This window comes from Gopherus evgoodei, unplaced genomic scaffold (assembly GCF_007399415.2).
Source record: "Gopherus evgoodei ecotype Sinaloan lineage unplaced genomic scaffold, rGopEvg1_v1.p scaffold_84_arrow_ctg1, whole genome shotgun sequence".
NCBI lineage: Eukaryota > Metazoa > Chordata > Testudines > Testudinidae > Gopherus > Gopherus evgoodei.
This window is the reverse complement of record NW_022060105.1, coordinates 296,761-312,309: the sequence shown is the minus strand read 5'-3', so window position 1 is coordinate 312,309 and position 15,549 is coordinate 296,761. Positions and strand designations below refer to the sequence as shown.

At 47.7% G+C, this 15,549-nt stretch overlaps 3 non-coding genes across 3 annotated transcripts; all 3 read left to right on the top strand.

Moving 5' to 3' along the window:
• Positions 1 to 7,454: 7,454 nt before the first annotated feature.
• On the top strand, positions 7,455 to 7,544 carry TRNAY-AUA. The gene is given in 2 exon segments: positions 7,455 to 7,491; positions 7,509 to 7,544. It is a non-coding gene; the product is annotated as a tRNA-Tyr (tRNA).
• A 3,130-nt stretch (positions 7,545 to 10,674) lies between these two features.
• TRNAA-AGC lies at positions 10,675 to 10,747 on the top strand. Its single transcript has one exon. It is a non-coding gene; the product is annotated as a tRNA-Ala (tRNA).
• A 743-nt stretch (positions 10,748 to 11,490) lies between these two features.
• TRNAY-GUA lies at positions 11,491 to 11,580 on the top strand. Its single transcript is given in 2 exon segments — positions 11,491 to 11,527; positions 11,545 to 11,580. It is a non-coding gene; the product is annotated as a tRNA-Tyr (tRNA).
• Positions 11,581 to 15,549: the final 3,969 nt, after the last annotated feature.

Below are 15,549 nucleotides of genomic sequence, written 5' to 3'. Positions count from 1 at the left end.
GGGAATGGAAACTTATATAAATATATTTCCTAGTAGGCCAAGATTTTTAAAATGCAGTATTTGCCAAGGTTGTTATCTCACATTGTTGCTATCTTGAGAGGTCATTATGTTGGGGTGTTTCTGTACTAAACATTTTTATTATTATAATTAATTTTTACATAAGAATGGTCATACAGGGTCAGACCAATGGTCCATGTAGCCCAGTATCCTGTCTTCCGACAGTGGTCAAGGCCAGGTGTGTCAGAGGGAATGAACAGAAGAGGTAATCATCAAATGATCCATCCCCTGTTGCACATTCCCAGCTTCTGGCAAACAGGCTAGGGACACTCAGAGCATGTTGTTGCATCGCTCCCCATCCTGGCTAATAGCCACTGATGGACCTATTCTCCAGGAATGTATCTAGTTCTTTTTTTAATCCTGTTATAGTTTTGGTCTTCACAGCATCCCCTGACAAAGAGTTCCATGGGTTAACTTTATGTTGTGTGAAGAAATACTTCCTTCTGTTTTTTTAAAACCTGCTGCCTATTAATTTCATTGGGTGACTGCTGGGTCTTGCGTTATGTGAAGGATTAAATAACATTTCCTTATTCACTTTCTTCACACCAGTCAAGATTTTATAGACCACTATCATACTCCCCCTTAGTCATCTCTTTTCTAAGATGAAAATTCCCAGTCGTAATTTCTCCTCCTGTTTCATGCCCCTAATCCTTTTAGTTGCCCATCTCTGTACCTTTTCCATTTCCAATATATCTTTTTGGGGATGGGGTGACCAGATCTCCTCACAGTATTCAAGGTGTACAAGTACCATGAATTTTATATTTTCTGTCTTATTATCTATCTTTTTCTTTAAAAAGCAATGGTTTCAGAGTAACAGCCGTGTTAGTCTGTATCCACAAAAAGAACAGGAGTACTTGTAGCACCTTAGAGACTAACAAATTTATTTGAGCATAAGCTTTTGTGTGCTATATCCGATGAACTGGGTTGGAGCCCACAAAAGCTTATGCTCAAATAAATTTGTTAGTCTCTAAAGTGCCACGAGTACTCCTGTTCTTTTTAAAAAAGTAAACAGAATGTTGGGAATCATTGACTGCCACTGCACATTGGGTGGATGTTTTCAGAGAACTATTCACAATGACTCCAAGATCTATTTCTTGAGTGTTAACAGCTAATTTAGACCCCATCATTTTGTATGTATAGTTGAGATTGTTTTCTAATGTGCATCACTTTGCATTGATCAACACTGAATTTCATCTGCCATGTTTGTTGCCCAGTCACCCAGTTTTGTGAGATCCCTTTGTGATGCTTCCCAGTCTGCCTGGGACTTAACTATCTTGAATAGTTTTGTATCATCTGCAAATTTTGCCACCTCACTGTTTACCCATTTTTTCCAGATCATTTATGAGTATGTTGAACAGTAATGGTCCCAGTACTGACCCCTCAGGAATACCACTATTTATCTCTCTACATTCTGAAAACTGACAATTTATTCCTACTTCATTCCTAAATTTATTCCACTTTATTCCTACAATTTATTCCTACTTTATTCCTATTCCTTTTGTTTCCCATCTTTTAAACAGTTACTGATCCTTGAGCGGACTTCTCTCTAATCCCATGATGGCTTACTTTTCAAAAGTCAATTTAAATTAAATATATATTTTTTTAAAAATCATATGTTTTTAGAAATCTAGATCTGTTATATGTTTTGGTGTAACTTGCATTATCCTTACGTTAAATTTGCATCATACTAACAAAATATTTACTTTATTCATCTCTCTTTATATATCTCATTGGTCCTGAAACCCTCCCATATAAATTCGAACACCTCCCCTAATTTCAATTCCTAGGGAAACCACTGGTGCACCTACAGAACCTGCAGATGCCCTGCAGGTACTGAACGCTATGTTGCAGGCACAGCCTGTGTTACTCAGGACACTTCCCCATCCGGAACCTAGAATTCCCCCACTGGACAAGTGTGGTGGTGACCACAGCCAGTTTCCTGGTTTTATGAACCAGTCCCAGCTCCTAATCCTGCTGTGCCTGCAGTCTTTCCACACGGACCAGTCTCAGGTTGGACTTATCAGCCAGCTGACTGAGGTGGCATTGGCTTGGGCCTCCCCACTTCTGTAACGTCCTGAACCAGTCTAAGGCCTTGGTTCAAAATATCACAGTAATTTTTGATGACCTGAGCTATGTACGCACAGCGGAGGCTGCGCTCCAGACCCTGCAGCAGGGACACCGGCAAGTTGCTAATGATGCCTCAGAGTTTTGGCATCTTGTGGCTGACACCGCATGGAATGAGACTGCACAGTGCTACCACTTCTGTCTTGGCCTTGAAGATGAGATCAAAGATGAGCTTGCGTGAATAGAGCCAGTGACCAATTTGAACACCTTGATCAAGCTCAGTATTAATGTTGGCAGCTGCCTGATGGAACGCCGCCTAGAAAGGAGGTCAACCTCCTGACCTGTGCCAACTTCACCAGATCTGGTTTGCCAACTCCTGGTGCTCTCATTCCAGCCAAACGCAAGTAGATTGGCCAAGCCCAGCCCTGTCTCTACGATGCAGAGAAAAAACAGTGTCAAGCATCAAGCCTATACCTATACTGCAGTAACTTGGGACACTTCGTGTCAAGCAGCCCTGTGAAAGCTGATCTGTGTTTCAGGTTGGGAAATGGCAAACTCCAGCCCGGATAGAGGGATCCAGTCTTCCCCCTCATGCCAGTGCCTAGTGCCAACATAGGTCTGCTGAAACTTTGGCAACAGCAAATTGCCAAGCCGACATCCCTCCAACTCCCACTCCTTCTTCAGCACCCCGCTATGTTGGAGGTTAACCTAGAAGCTCTAGCGGACTCTGGTGCTTCAAATAATTTCATGGATTTGGAGTTGGCCCGAGTGCATAATATCCCGACTCAGTGCAAGACTCCTCCCAACTTCATGGAGACCATTGGCAGATCACTCCTCTATTTGGACCCAGTCACCAACCAAATGGCCCCCTTACAAGTCATCACCTTTCAAGGTCACCATGAAGTTCTCCAGTTCACGTTGATCTGTGCACTGCACTCTCCAATCATTCTTATCATCCCATAGCTCATCGCCAACAATCCATGTATCCACCAGCGGACTGGCATGATTCAGTTTAATTTGCCATACCACCATCTGTCTTGCTTCCTGAAACTCAGCCGGAGGCCAGAGGTCCTCTGCAGCTCTAGCTGTCACCCAGGGGATCCTGAGACCAAGAGACTTAGTATGGAAGGAACCCTGGCAGTCTCCATAAGAACATGAGAATGGCCCTACTGGGTCAGACCAAAGGTCCATCTAGCCCAGTATCCCGCCTTCCGACAGTGGCCAGTGCCAGGTGCCCCAGAGGGAATGAACAGAACAGGTAATCATCAAGTGATCCATCCCCGGTCACTCATTCCCAGTTTCTGGCAAACAGAGGCTAGGGTCTCCACTACTTTCCCAATTGCCTTGGGAATATCTGCCAAGTATCAGGCTTTAGCAGATGCTGCTGGGAAAAACAAACAGGCTGACATCTTGCCACCACATTGCAGTTACAACTGCCCCACTGATGTCCAGTCTGGAATGGAGATCCTTTCAGTCGAATCTATTCCCTCTCAGAACCAGATCTCTAGGATCTCTAGAGCTATCGCAAGGAAAATCTACAATAGTATTTCATCTATCCTCTGTGTCCCTGGCTGAGGGTGTGATCTTCTTTGTGACTAAGAAATATGGCTCCCTGCATCCTTGTGTGGACTACCAGGCATTAAATAAAGTTACAATCCAGAACTAGTACCCCTTACCTCTTAATAATGGGCGCATGGAAAGAGTGAGCTCTGCCAGAGTCTTCATTAAGCTGGATCTTTGTGTAGCCTATCATCTAGTTTGGATCTGAGGAGACAAGAGGAGCCAGTCTAGAAGGAACCTTCCGGAAGCCTCTGTATTGGGTTTCCATAGCTGGTATAGGCATTTCAAATATCAGGTCATGACTTTCAGCCTGTGCAACCCCTTGGCAACCTTTCAGCACTTCATTAGTGATATCTTCCAAGACATGTCGGACCAATTTGTGGTCCTTTACCTTGATGAGAGCTTCATTTTTTTCTGATGATCAGGATCTTTGTGACCGACTTGGCACCGCATCTTAGAAAGACTCCGGCAAAAACATCTGCATGCGAAACGTGAAAAATGCAAGTTCCACTGGGTCCTGTCACCTCCTGGTGGGATCTCAGTTCCTAGTCTAGGTTCCCAGAGACCATAAAAACCTGAAGTAGCTCAGGAAGGCCAGGCACCTCAATCAGCACTAGATCCACTTGCCTCTTTTATTCCCGATTTGACTTTGTTGTAACCCGTCAACTAGAAATGGGCTAGAAATGGGAAAGCAAAAAGGAGAACCTTGAGCCTGATGAGGAACTTCCCTCCACAGTGCTTAAGGCGTCCAACTTTGTCAATGGGTCAATGTGACAGCGATCTAATGTCCATCATGCTGTCTCATGATTCCTTCAAGACCCAGATCTGCCAGACCCCGGAAAACACAGATGCTCCATTTAGTTCCAAATTCAGGCTGCAGGATGGCTTCATCTATCACAAGGATCTTATTTATGTTCCAGAGGGCCAGCCTAGACTCCCAGTTCTTCTCTGGACTCTTTCCATTTTCCCCACATCTTTCTTAAAATGTGACACCCAGAATTGGACACAGCTGAGGTATCACCAGTGCTGAGTGGGACAATTACCTCCCATGTCTTACATGCAAGAATTAGATAAAGTTCATGGAGGATAGGTCCATCAATGGGTATTAACTAGGATGGTCACAGATGCAACCCCATGCTCTAAGTGTCCCTAAAACTGACTACTGGGAGCTGGGACTGGATGACAGAGGATGGATCATTTGATAATTGCCCTGTTCTGTTCATTCCTTCTGAAGTATATGGCACTGGCCACTGTCAGAGACAGGATATTGGACAAGATGGACCATTGGTCTGACCCAGTGTGGCCGTTCTGATGTTATTTGATTTTCCTTCCCAAGTGTAGTACCATCAATAATTACTCTGAGTACATTTTTTTCAACTAATTGTGCACCTGTCTTACAGCAATTTCCTCTAGGCCACACTTCCTTTTGTTTGTGTATAGGAATGTCACGTGGGACTGTGTCAAAGGGCTTACTAAAAATCATGCTAGATCAACATGTGCCCTGCAATGGGTCTCCAGGTGTACTCTAATTTTTTGGGTGGTGGCAGCTTTACCAGGTCCAAGCTGGTAACTAAGCTTGCAGATTTTCATGCTAACACCCATATTTTGGACGCTAAGGTCCAGATCTGGGAAAAATGTTATGACAGCTGGTCTCTGAAAAGGTGCATTTGGTTGAAAGGCAAGAAAGGGGAGCAGCGTTCTTTGCTATGCCAGGTGTCCTTGTTGAGCGGAGGTCCTTTCCGAGGGGGTGTGCAAGCATAAAGGTAGTTTGTTTTGCGGTGTGAAGCGTGTGACGATGCGGTTCTGGAGGGACCCAACTGAGAGTGCCAATTCAGGACCAATTGCTCAAACAGGGCAGTTACAGCCCAAGGCTGGGGTTTTTCTACCCCTAAGGCAAACCAAACCAGCCAGACAAAAATGACTTCGGTTTCACCCCACTGGCTAACCACAAGTCACACAAGCAATTTCCTTAGACACTCCAGTCTCTCAGTATTACCACCAGTGCCACTCGTCTTGGGGATGAATGGTTATGAAAACCAACACCCCAGTAAAAGAAAAAGGTTCTCTCGATCCCAAAGGACCAAGCCCCAGACCCAGGTCAATAGACACATCAGATCTTATCCACAAATCACGCTGTTGCCAATCTTTTAGAATCTAAAATCTAAAGGTTTAGTCATAAAGGGAAAAAGGTGGAGGTGAGGGCTAGAAGTGGTAAAACGGAATCAATTACATACAGTAATGGCAAAGTTCTTAGTTCAGGCTTGTAGCAGTGATGGAGTAAACTGCAGGTTCAAATCAAGTCTCTGGAGAACATCCCCCGCTGGGATGGGTCATCAGCCCTTTGTATAGAGCTTCAGTTTGTAGTAAAGTCCCTCCAGAGGTAAGAAGCAGGATTGAAGACCAGATGGAGATGAGGCATCAGCCTTAGATAGGCAGGTGGAAGAACACTTCTTTGTTCTTTCTGTGGAAAATTACAGCAAAATAGAGTTTGGAGTCACATGGGCAAGTCCCTGCAAACATTGCTGAGTCACAAGGCGTATCTGCCTCCTCTCAATGGGTCGATTGTGTAGCTGATGGTCCTTAATGGGCCATCAAGCAAGCTAAGCAGAGCTAACAACCAGTTGTCTGGGATCTTTCCCAGTAACACAGCGCAAGTGTGAAATATAGACAGTATACAGCCAATATTCATAACTAAAACTACAACATGATACAGACATAGAGATAGCATAATCATAATCAGTAACCCGTAACCTGGTCTTAGACACCTTATATGACCCCCTTTACATAGGATCTGGTGCCACTACAGGACCTTGGTTGCAACCCATGTTCTATATGGTCCCAGTTTATATCAATAACGTCACAAAGCGATCGCTGGATGGGGTTTGCGCTGAGTTGACAGTGCGTAGCAGAGGGGGCAGGTCTCCAGGTGTGGGCATGGGGAATTAGCTCAAATGGTAGAGCGCTCGCTTAGCATGTGAGAGGTGGCGGGATCAATACCTGCATTCTCCAGGCTGTTTTTCTTTCACCTGTTCTCATCCCCACCCACCTGCACCATTTATGTCTGCGTAGAAAGGAGCGTTGCGGTCCGCTCTTGGCTTGGCGGTAAGCTGTTTGTCCCGAGGGAGCAAAAGGGGCAACTTCTCTTTCAGGAGTGTTTGTGTGTGTGTGTGTGTGTGTGTTCTTTTCTGTTGCCAGTCGCTTTGTGTTTGTTTTCCCTGAGGTAGGCGTGGGAGGCCGAGTCGGGTGTGAAAGGGTACGAGCGGGAATGTGTCAATTATTGACGAAGGGGAAGGGGAATGGATTGTGAAAAAGTTGTGGTTTAAAAGGCCCCATTGAAGCCAGGCAGGAGGCCCTGAACATGTTTTCCATTGCACCACCGTCCCTTTTCTGAGTGGGAATCAGGGGGGGGGTCCCAACATTGTGCTGCGTGTGCTTGAGACAATCGCGGGTCAGCGGGAGGATGCGGCGTTCCGGCTAGCAGGCAAGGCTAGCGTCGCGCCCCCGACGTTCCGTTCTTACCTTGCGGCATTGTCTTCGTGCCATGCCTGTTAGAGAGCCTTTGAGCGGTAGCTGTGTGCGGGCTTGCCGGTGGGTGAATTGAGGGTAAACTAGGCGGCTGCCCAGCCCCCGGGGCAGCCGAGAGGATGAAGGGCTAGGTGTGTGTCGCTTATTCCTTTCAAGGGCTGGGTGGAGGAAGCCTATAATTATGCGTAAGTGCCAGTGGCAATTCTCACTGACACCTTGAGTGACTCGTGTCCCTTTGCTCCTGTCTTCCTTCGATAGCTCAGCTGGTAGAGCGGAGGACTATAGGCTTTGTTCCCCTGGGAATCCTTAGGTCGCTGGTTCAACTCCGGCTTGAAGGAGTGGGCTTTTGTTTCCTCCGTTACACGCTCTTCTTTAGAGCGCCCACTCTGGCCACCGCCATGTTTCCCTCCATTCGTGCGAGACTGGTCGCTGGAAGTCTGCTGCATTTAAAGCACCACTTGCCACTACTTTCATATACCATGCCTGTTTCCAAGTATCTAGGCTACAGTTTACGCCTGTATAGGCAGAGTTCCTTTCTCTTCACCCTACCGCACTCACAGCGTAGACATCTAGCTATGGATCTCAGGCTTCGGAAGTGGCCTCTCTCACCCTGGTAGCGGGGCGCCTTTGTTCTTAACAGAGACCGGCCGTAGCTATGTTCCCAAGCCGTCTCCGTTTTCTTTGGAATGGGGCAGAGGTGCCGCGGGGACGTAGTTTCTGGTGGCAGGGAGTGGGCTAACGTAGGGTGGGGGGATAGGAAAGGCCTTTTAGTGGCTGAGAGTCCCTTGTCCTTCAGGCTCAACTGATTGTGTGCGCTGCTGACGGCGGGCTATTATGCTCCCCGTTGTAGTAATGTGTGCGTTTCAGTGGTTTGCTCTCTCTTTGTCCATCTTTCCCTGGCGTCACAGAGCTCAGTTTATGGAGTAGTGTGAGGGAGCGGTTCCATTTCTTTCCGTTTTGGGCTTTTGTCCATCCCATTGGTAGAGCTGGGATTTCTTTGGGCAACCGTGACTGCACAGAGTGTGTAAAAGGCTTCTGGCGGAGAATTGCTACCAGCCCGATCTGGCGGACTTTTTGGCAAGGAGCTGCTGGGCTATGCGTAGATCATCCGAAGCTTTGCTGTCCTTGGCCTTGGCGGGCAGGGAGGCAACTCGTCCCCTGTCCTTTGCAGTTTTTGCTCTTCTTGTTGTCATGAGCAGAGGCGTTAGGTGTGTGTGGGAGTGCAAAGCCTGGGCGTGTGTGAGTTTCTGTGATGGTCTCTGGAAAGGTGTATTTGGTTGAAAGGCAAGAAAGGGGAGCAATGTTCTTTGCTATGCCAAGTGTCCTTGTTGAGCGGAGGTCCTTTCCGAGGGGGTGTGCAAGCATAAAGGTAGTTTGTTTTGCGGTGTGAAGCGTGTGACGATGCGGTTCTGGCGGGACCCAACTGAGAGTGCCAATTCAGGACCAATTGCTCAAACAGGGCAGTCACAGCCCAAGGCTGGGGTTTTTCCACCACTAAGGCAAACCAAACCAGCCAGACAAAAATGACTTCGGTTTCACCCCACTGGCTAACCACAAGTCACACAAGCAATTTCCTTAGACACTCCAGTCTCCCAGTATCACCACCAGTGCCACTCATCTTGGGGATGAATGGTTATGAAAACCAACACCCCAGTAAAAGAAAAAGGTTCTCTCGATCCCAAAGGACCAAGCCCCAGACCCAGGTCAATAGACACATCAGATCTTACCCACAAATCACGCTATTGCCAATCCTTTAGAATCTAAAATCTAAAGGTTTAGTCATAAAGGGAAAAAGGTAGAGGTGAGGGCTAGAAGTCGTTAAACGGAATCAATTACATACAGTAATGGCAAAGTTCTTAGTTCAGGCTTGTAGCAGTGATGGAGTTATCATAACCTAGTCCCAGATTTGGATCTTTGCGTCCAAAATATGGGGGTTAGCATGAAAACCTCCAAGCTTAGTTACCAGCTTGGACCTGGTAAAGCTGCCACCACCCAAAAAATTAGAGTGTTTTGGGGCACTCTGGTCCCCACAAAAACCTTCCCTGGGAACCCCAAGACCCAAATCCCTTGAGTCTCACAACAAAGGGAAATAAACCTTTTCCCTTCCCCCCTCCAGGTGTTCCGGGAGAGACACACAGAAGCAACCTCCGTGAATCTAAACAGAGGGATTCCACCCTCCCCGTTCCCAGCCTTGGAAAACAGAAGTACCGAGACCTAATCTCTCTTCCCCCATCACCCAGAGGGAATGCAAAGTCAGGCTAGTAAATCTAACACACACAGATTTCCCCCTGACTTCTTCCTCCCACCAATTCCCTGATGAGCACAGACTCAATACCCTGGAGTTCTCCACTAAAGAAAAAACACCAACAGGTCTTAAAAGAAAGCTTTATGTAAAAAGAAAGAAAAATACATAAAAATGATCTCTGTATCAAGGTGACAAATACAGGGTCAATTGCTTAAAAGAAATATGAATAAACAGCCTTATTCAAAAAGAATACAATTCAAAACACTCCAGCAACTATACCCATGTAAATACAAAAGAAAAACAATAGAAACCTTACTGCCTTACTATATTTGTACTTACAACTTGGAAACAGAAGATTAGAAAGCAGGAAACAGAAATCCTCCCATAGCCGAGAGAGAGACAGGCAGAAGACCAAAGAACAAAGGACTCACACACAAACTTCCCTCCACCCAGATCTGAAAAAGTCTGGTTTCCTGATTGGTCCTCTGGTCAGGTGTTTCAGGTACTTCTTTCCAGGTGTAAGAGACATTAACCCTTAGCTATCTGTTTATGACAGGAGTAAACTGCAGGTTCAAATCAAGTCTCTGGAGAACATCCCCCATTGGGATGGGTCATCAGTCCTTTGTGTAGAGCTTCAGTTTGTAGCAAAGTCCCTCCAGAGGTAAGAAGCAGGATTGAAGACCAGATGGAGGTGAGGCATCAGCCTTAGATAGGCACTTGCAGGTGGAAGAACACTTCTTTGTTCTTACTGTGCAAAATTACAGCAAAATAGAGTTTGGAGTCACATGGGCAAGTCCCTGCATACTTTGCTGAGTCACAAGGCGTATCTGCCTCCTCTCAATGGGTCGATTGTGTAGCTGATGGTCCTTAATGGGCCATCAAGCAGGCTAAGCAGAGCTAACACCCACTTGTCTGGGATCTTTCCCAGTAACACAGCGCAAGTTTGAAATATAGACAGTATAGAGCCAATATTTATAACTTCAACCACAACATGATACAGACATAGAGACAGCATAATCATAACCAGTAACCCGTAACCTGGTCTTAGACACCTTATATGACCCCCTTTACATAGGATCTGGTGCCACTACAGGACCTTGGTTGCAACCCATGTTCTATATGGTCCCAGTTTATATCAATAACGTCGCAAAGAGATCGCTGGATGGGGTTTGCGCTGAGTTGACAGTGCGTGGTGGAGGGGGCAGGTCTCCACGTGTGGGCATGGGGAATTAGCTCAAATGGTAGAGCGCTCGCTTAGCATGCGAGAGGTAGTGGGATCGATACCCGCATTCTCCAGGCTGTTGTTCTTTCTCCTGTTCTCATCCCTGCCCCATTTATGTCTGCGTAGAAAGGAGCGTTGCGGTCCGCGCTTGGCGGTAAGCCTTTTGTCCCGAGGGAGCAAAAGGGGCAACTTCTCTTTCAGGAGTGTGTGTGTGTGTGAGAGTTCTTTTCTGTTACCAGTCGCTTTGCGTTTGTTTTCCCTGAGGTAGGCGTGGGAGGCCGAGTCGGGTGTGAAAGGGTACGAGCGGGAATGTGTCAATTATTGACGAAGGGTAAGGGGAATGGACTGTGAAAAAGTTGTGGTTTAAAAGGCCCCGTTGAAGCCAGGCAGGAGGCCCTGAACATGTTTTCCATTGAACCACCGTCCCTTTTCTGAGTGGGAATCGGGGGGGGGGTCCCAACATTGTGCTGCGCGTGCTTGAGACAATCGCGGGTCAGCGGGAGGATGCGGCGTCCCGGCTAGCAGGCAGGAATAGCATCGCGCCCCCGGCGTTCCGTTCTTACCTTGCGGCCTTGTCTTCGTGCCATGCCTGTTAGAGAGCCTTTGAGCGGTAGCTGTGTGCGGGCTTGCCGGTGGGTGAATTGAGGGTAAACTAGGCGGCTGCCCAGCCCCCGGGGCAGCCGAGAGGATGAAGGGCTAGCTGTGTGTCGCTTATTCCTTTCAAGGGCTGGGTGGAGGAAGCCTATAATTATGCGTAAGTGCCAGTGGCAATTCTCACTGACACCTTGAGTGACTCGTGTCCCTTTGCTCCTGTCTTCCTTTGATAGCTCAGCTGGTAGAGCGGAGGACTGTAGGCTTCATTCCCCTGGGAATCCTTAGGTCGCTGGTTCAACTCCGGCTCGAAGGAGTGGGCTTTTGTTTCCTCCGTTACACGCTCTTCTTTAGAGCGCCCACTCTGGCCACCGCCATGTTTCCCTCCATTCGTGCGAGACTGGTCGCTGGAAGTCTGCTGCATTTAAAGCACCACTTGCCACTACTTTCATATACCATGCCTGTTTCCAAGTATCTAGGCTACAGTTTACGCCTGTATAGGCAGAGTTCCTTTCTCTTCACCCTCCCGCACTCACAGCGTAGACATCTAGCTATGGATCTCAGGCTTCGGAAGTGGCCTCTCTCACCCTGGTAGCGGGGCGCCTTTGTTCTTAACAGAGACCGGCCGTAGCTATGTTCCCAAGCCGTCTCCGTTTTCTTTGGAATGGGGCAGAGGTGCCGCGGGGACGTAGTTTCTGGTGGCAGGGAGTGGGCTAACATAGGGTGGGGGGATAGGAAAGGCCTTTTAGTGGCTGAGAGTCCCTTGTCCTTCAGGCTCAACTGATTGTGTGCGCTGCTGACGGCGGGCTATTATGCTCCCCGTTGTAGTAATGTGTGCGTTTCAGTGGTTTGCTCTCTCTTTGTCCATCTTTCCCTGGCGTCACAGAGCTCAGTTTATGGAGTAGTGTGAGGGAGCGGTTCCATTTCTTTCCGTTTTGGGCTTTTGTCCATCCCATTGGTAGAGCTGGGATTTCTTTGGGCAACCGTGACTGCACAGAGTGTGTAAAAGGCTTCTGGCGGAGAATTGCTACCAGCCCGATCTGGCGGACTTTTTGGCAAGGAGCTGCTGGGCTATGCGTAGATCATCTGAAGCTTTGCTGTCCTTGGCCTTGGCGGGCAGGGAGGCAACTCGTCCCCTGTCCTTTGCAGTTTTTGCTCTTCTTGTTGTCATGAGCAGAGGCGTTAGGTGTGTGTGGGAGTGCAAAGCCTGGGCGTGTGTGAGTTTCTGTGATGGTCTCTGGAAAGGTGTATTTGGTTGAAAGGCAAGAAAGGGGAGCAATGTTCTTTGCTATGCCAAGTGTCCTTGTTGAGCGGAGGTCCTTTCCGAGGGGGTGTGCAAGCATAAAGGTAGTTTGTTTTGCGGTGTGAAGCGTGTGACGATGCGGTTCTGGCGGGACCCAACTGAGAGTGCCAATTCAGGACCAATTGCTCAAACAGGGCAGTCACAGCCCAAGGCTGGGGTTTTTCCACCACTAAGGCAAACCAAACCAGCCAGACAAAAATGACTTCGGTTTCACCCCACTGGCTAACCACAAGTCACACAAGCAATTTCCTTAGACACTCCAGTCTCCCAGTATCACCACCAGTGCCACTCATCTTGGGGATGAATGGTTATGAAAACCAACACCCCAGTAAAAGAAAAAGGTTCTCTCGATCCCAAAGGACCAAGCCCCAGACCCAGGTCAATAGACACATCAGATCTTACCCACAAATCACGCTATTGCCAATCCTTTAGAATCTAAAATCTAAAGGTTTAGTCATAAAGGGAAAAAGGTAGAGGTGAGGGCTAGAAGTCGTTAAACGGAATCAATTACATACAGTAATGGCAAAGTTCTTAGTTCAGGCTTGTAGCAGTGATGGAGTTATCATAACCTAGTCCCAGATTTGGATCTTTGCGTCCAAAATATGGGGGTTAGCATGAAAACCTCCAAGCTTAGTTACCAGCTTGGACCTGGTAAAGCTGCCACCACCCAAAAAATTAGAGTGTTTTGGGGCACTCTGGTCTCCCCAAAAACCTTCCCTGGGGACCCCAAGACCCAAATCCCTTGAGTCTCACAACAAAGGGAAATAAACCTTTTCCCTTCCCCCCTCCAGGTGTTCCGGGAGAGACACACAGAAGCAACCTCCGTGAATCTAAACAGAGGGATTCCACCCTCCCCGTTCCCAGCCTTGGAAAACAGAAGTACCAAGACCTAATCTCTCTTCCCCCCTCACCCAGAGGGAATGCAAAGTCAGGCTAGTAAATCTAACACACACAGATTTCCCCCTGACTTCTTCCTCCCACCAATTCCCTGATGAGCAAAGACTCAATACCCTGGAGTTCTCCACTAAAGAAAAAACTCCAACAGGTCTTAAAAGAAAGCTTTATGTAAAAAGAAAGAAAAATACATAAAAATGGTCTCTGTATCAAGGTGACAAATACAGGGTCAATTGCTTAAAAGAAATATGAATAAACAGCCTTATTCAAAAAGAATACAATTCAAAACACTCCAGCAACTATACCCATGTAAATACAAAAGAAAAACAATAGAAACCTTACTGCCTTACTATATTTGTACTTACAACTTGGAAACAGAAGATTAGAAAGCAGGAAACAGAAATCCTCCCATAGCCGAGAGAGAGACAGGCAGAAGACCAAAGAACAAAGGACTCACACACAAACTTCCCTCCCCCCAGATCTGAAAAAGTCTGGTTTCCTGATTGGTCCTCTGGTCAGGTGTTTCAGGTACTTCTTTCCAGGTGTAAGAGACATTAACCCTTAGCTATCTGTTTATGACAGGAGTAAACTGCAGGTTCAAATCAAGTCTCTGGAGAACATCCCCCATTGGGATGGGTCATCAGTCCTTTGTGTAGAGCTTCAGTTTGTAGCAAAGTCCCTCCAGAGGTAAGAAGCAGGATTGAAGACCAAATGGAGGTGAGGCATCAGCCTTAGATAGGCACTTGCAGATGGAAGAACACTTCTTTGTTCTTACTGTGCAAAATTACAGCAAAATAGAGTTTGGAGTCACATGGGCCAGTCCCTGCATACTTTGCTGAGTCACAAGGCGTATCTGCCTCCTCTCAATGGGTCGATTGTGTAGCTGATGGTCCTTAATGGGCCATCAAGCAGGCTAAGCAGAGCTAACACCCACTTGTCTGGGATCTTTCCCAGTAACACAGCGCAAGTTTGAAATATAGACAGTATAGAGCCAATATTCATAACTTCAACCACAACATGATACAGACATAGAGACAGCATAATCATAACCAGTAACCCGTAAACTGGTCTTAGACACCTTATATGACCCCCTTTACATAGGATCTGGTGCCACTACAGGACCTTGGTTGCAACCCATGTTCTATATGGTGCCAGTTTATATCAATAACGTCGCAAAGAGATCGCTGGATGGGGTTTGCGCTGAGTTGACAGTGCGTGGTGGAGGGGGCAGGTCTCCACGTGTGGGCATGGGGAATTAGCTCAAATGGTAGAGCGCTCGCTAGGCATGCGAGAGGTAGCGGGATCGATACCCACATTCTCCAGGCTGTTGTTCTTTCTCCTGTTCTCATCCCTGCCCCATTTATGTCTGCGTATGAAGGAGCGTTGCGGTCCGCTCTTGGCTTGGCGGTAAGCCTTTTGTCCCGAGGGAGCAAAAGGGGCAACTTCTCTTTCAGGAGTGTGTGTGTGTGTATGTGTGTGAGTTCTTTTCTGTTACCAGTCGCTTTGCGTTTGTTTTCCCTGAGGTAGGCGTGGGAGGCCGAGTCGGGTGTGAAAGGGTACGAGCGGGAATGTGTCAGTTATTGACGAAGGGGAAGGGGAATGGACTGTGAAAAAGTTGTGGTTTAAAAGGCCCCGTTGAAGCCAGGCAGGGGGCCCTGAACATGTTTTCCATTGCACCACCGTCCCTGTTCTGAGTGGGAATCAGGGCGGGGGTCCCAACATTGTGCTGCGCGTGCTTGAGACAATCCCGGGTCCCTTGCGGGTCAGCGGGAGGATGCGGCGTCCCGGCTAGCAGGCAGGGCTAGCGTCACGCCCCCGGCGTTCCGTTCTTACCTTGCGGCCTTGTCTTCGTGCCATGCCTGTTAGGGAGCCTTTGAGCGTTAGCTGTTTGCGGGCTTCCCGGTGGGTGAATTGAGGGTAAACTAGGCGGCTGCCCAGCCCCCGGGGCAGCCGTGAGGATGAAGGGCTAGGTGTGTGTCGCTTATTCCTTTCAAGGGCTGGGCAGAGGCAAGCCTATAATTATGCATAAGTGCCAGTGGCAGTTCTGCCGGACACCTTGAGTGACTCGTGTCCCATTGCTCCTGTCTT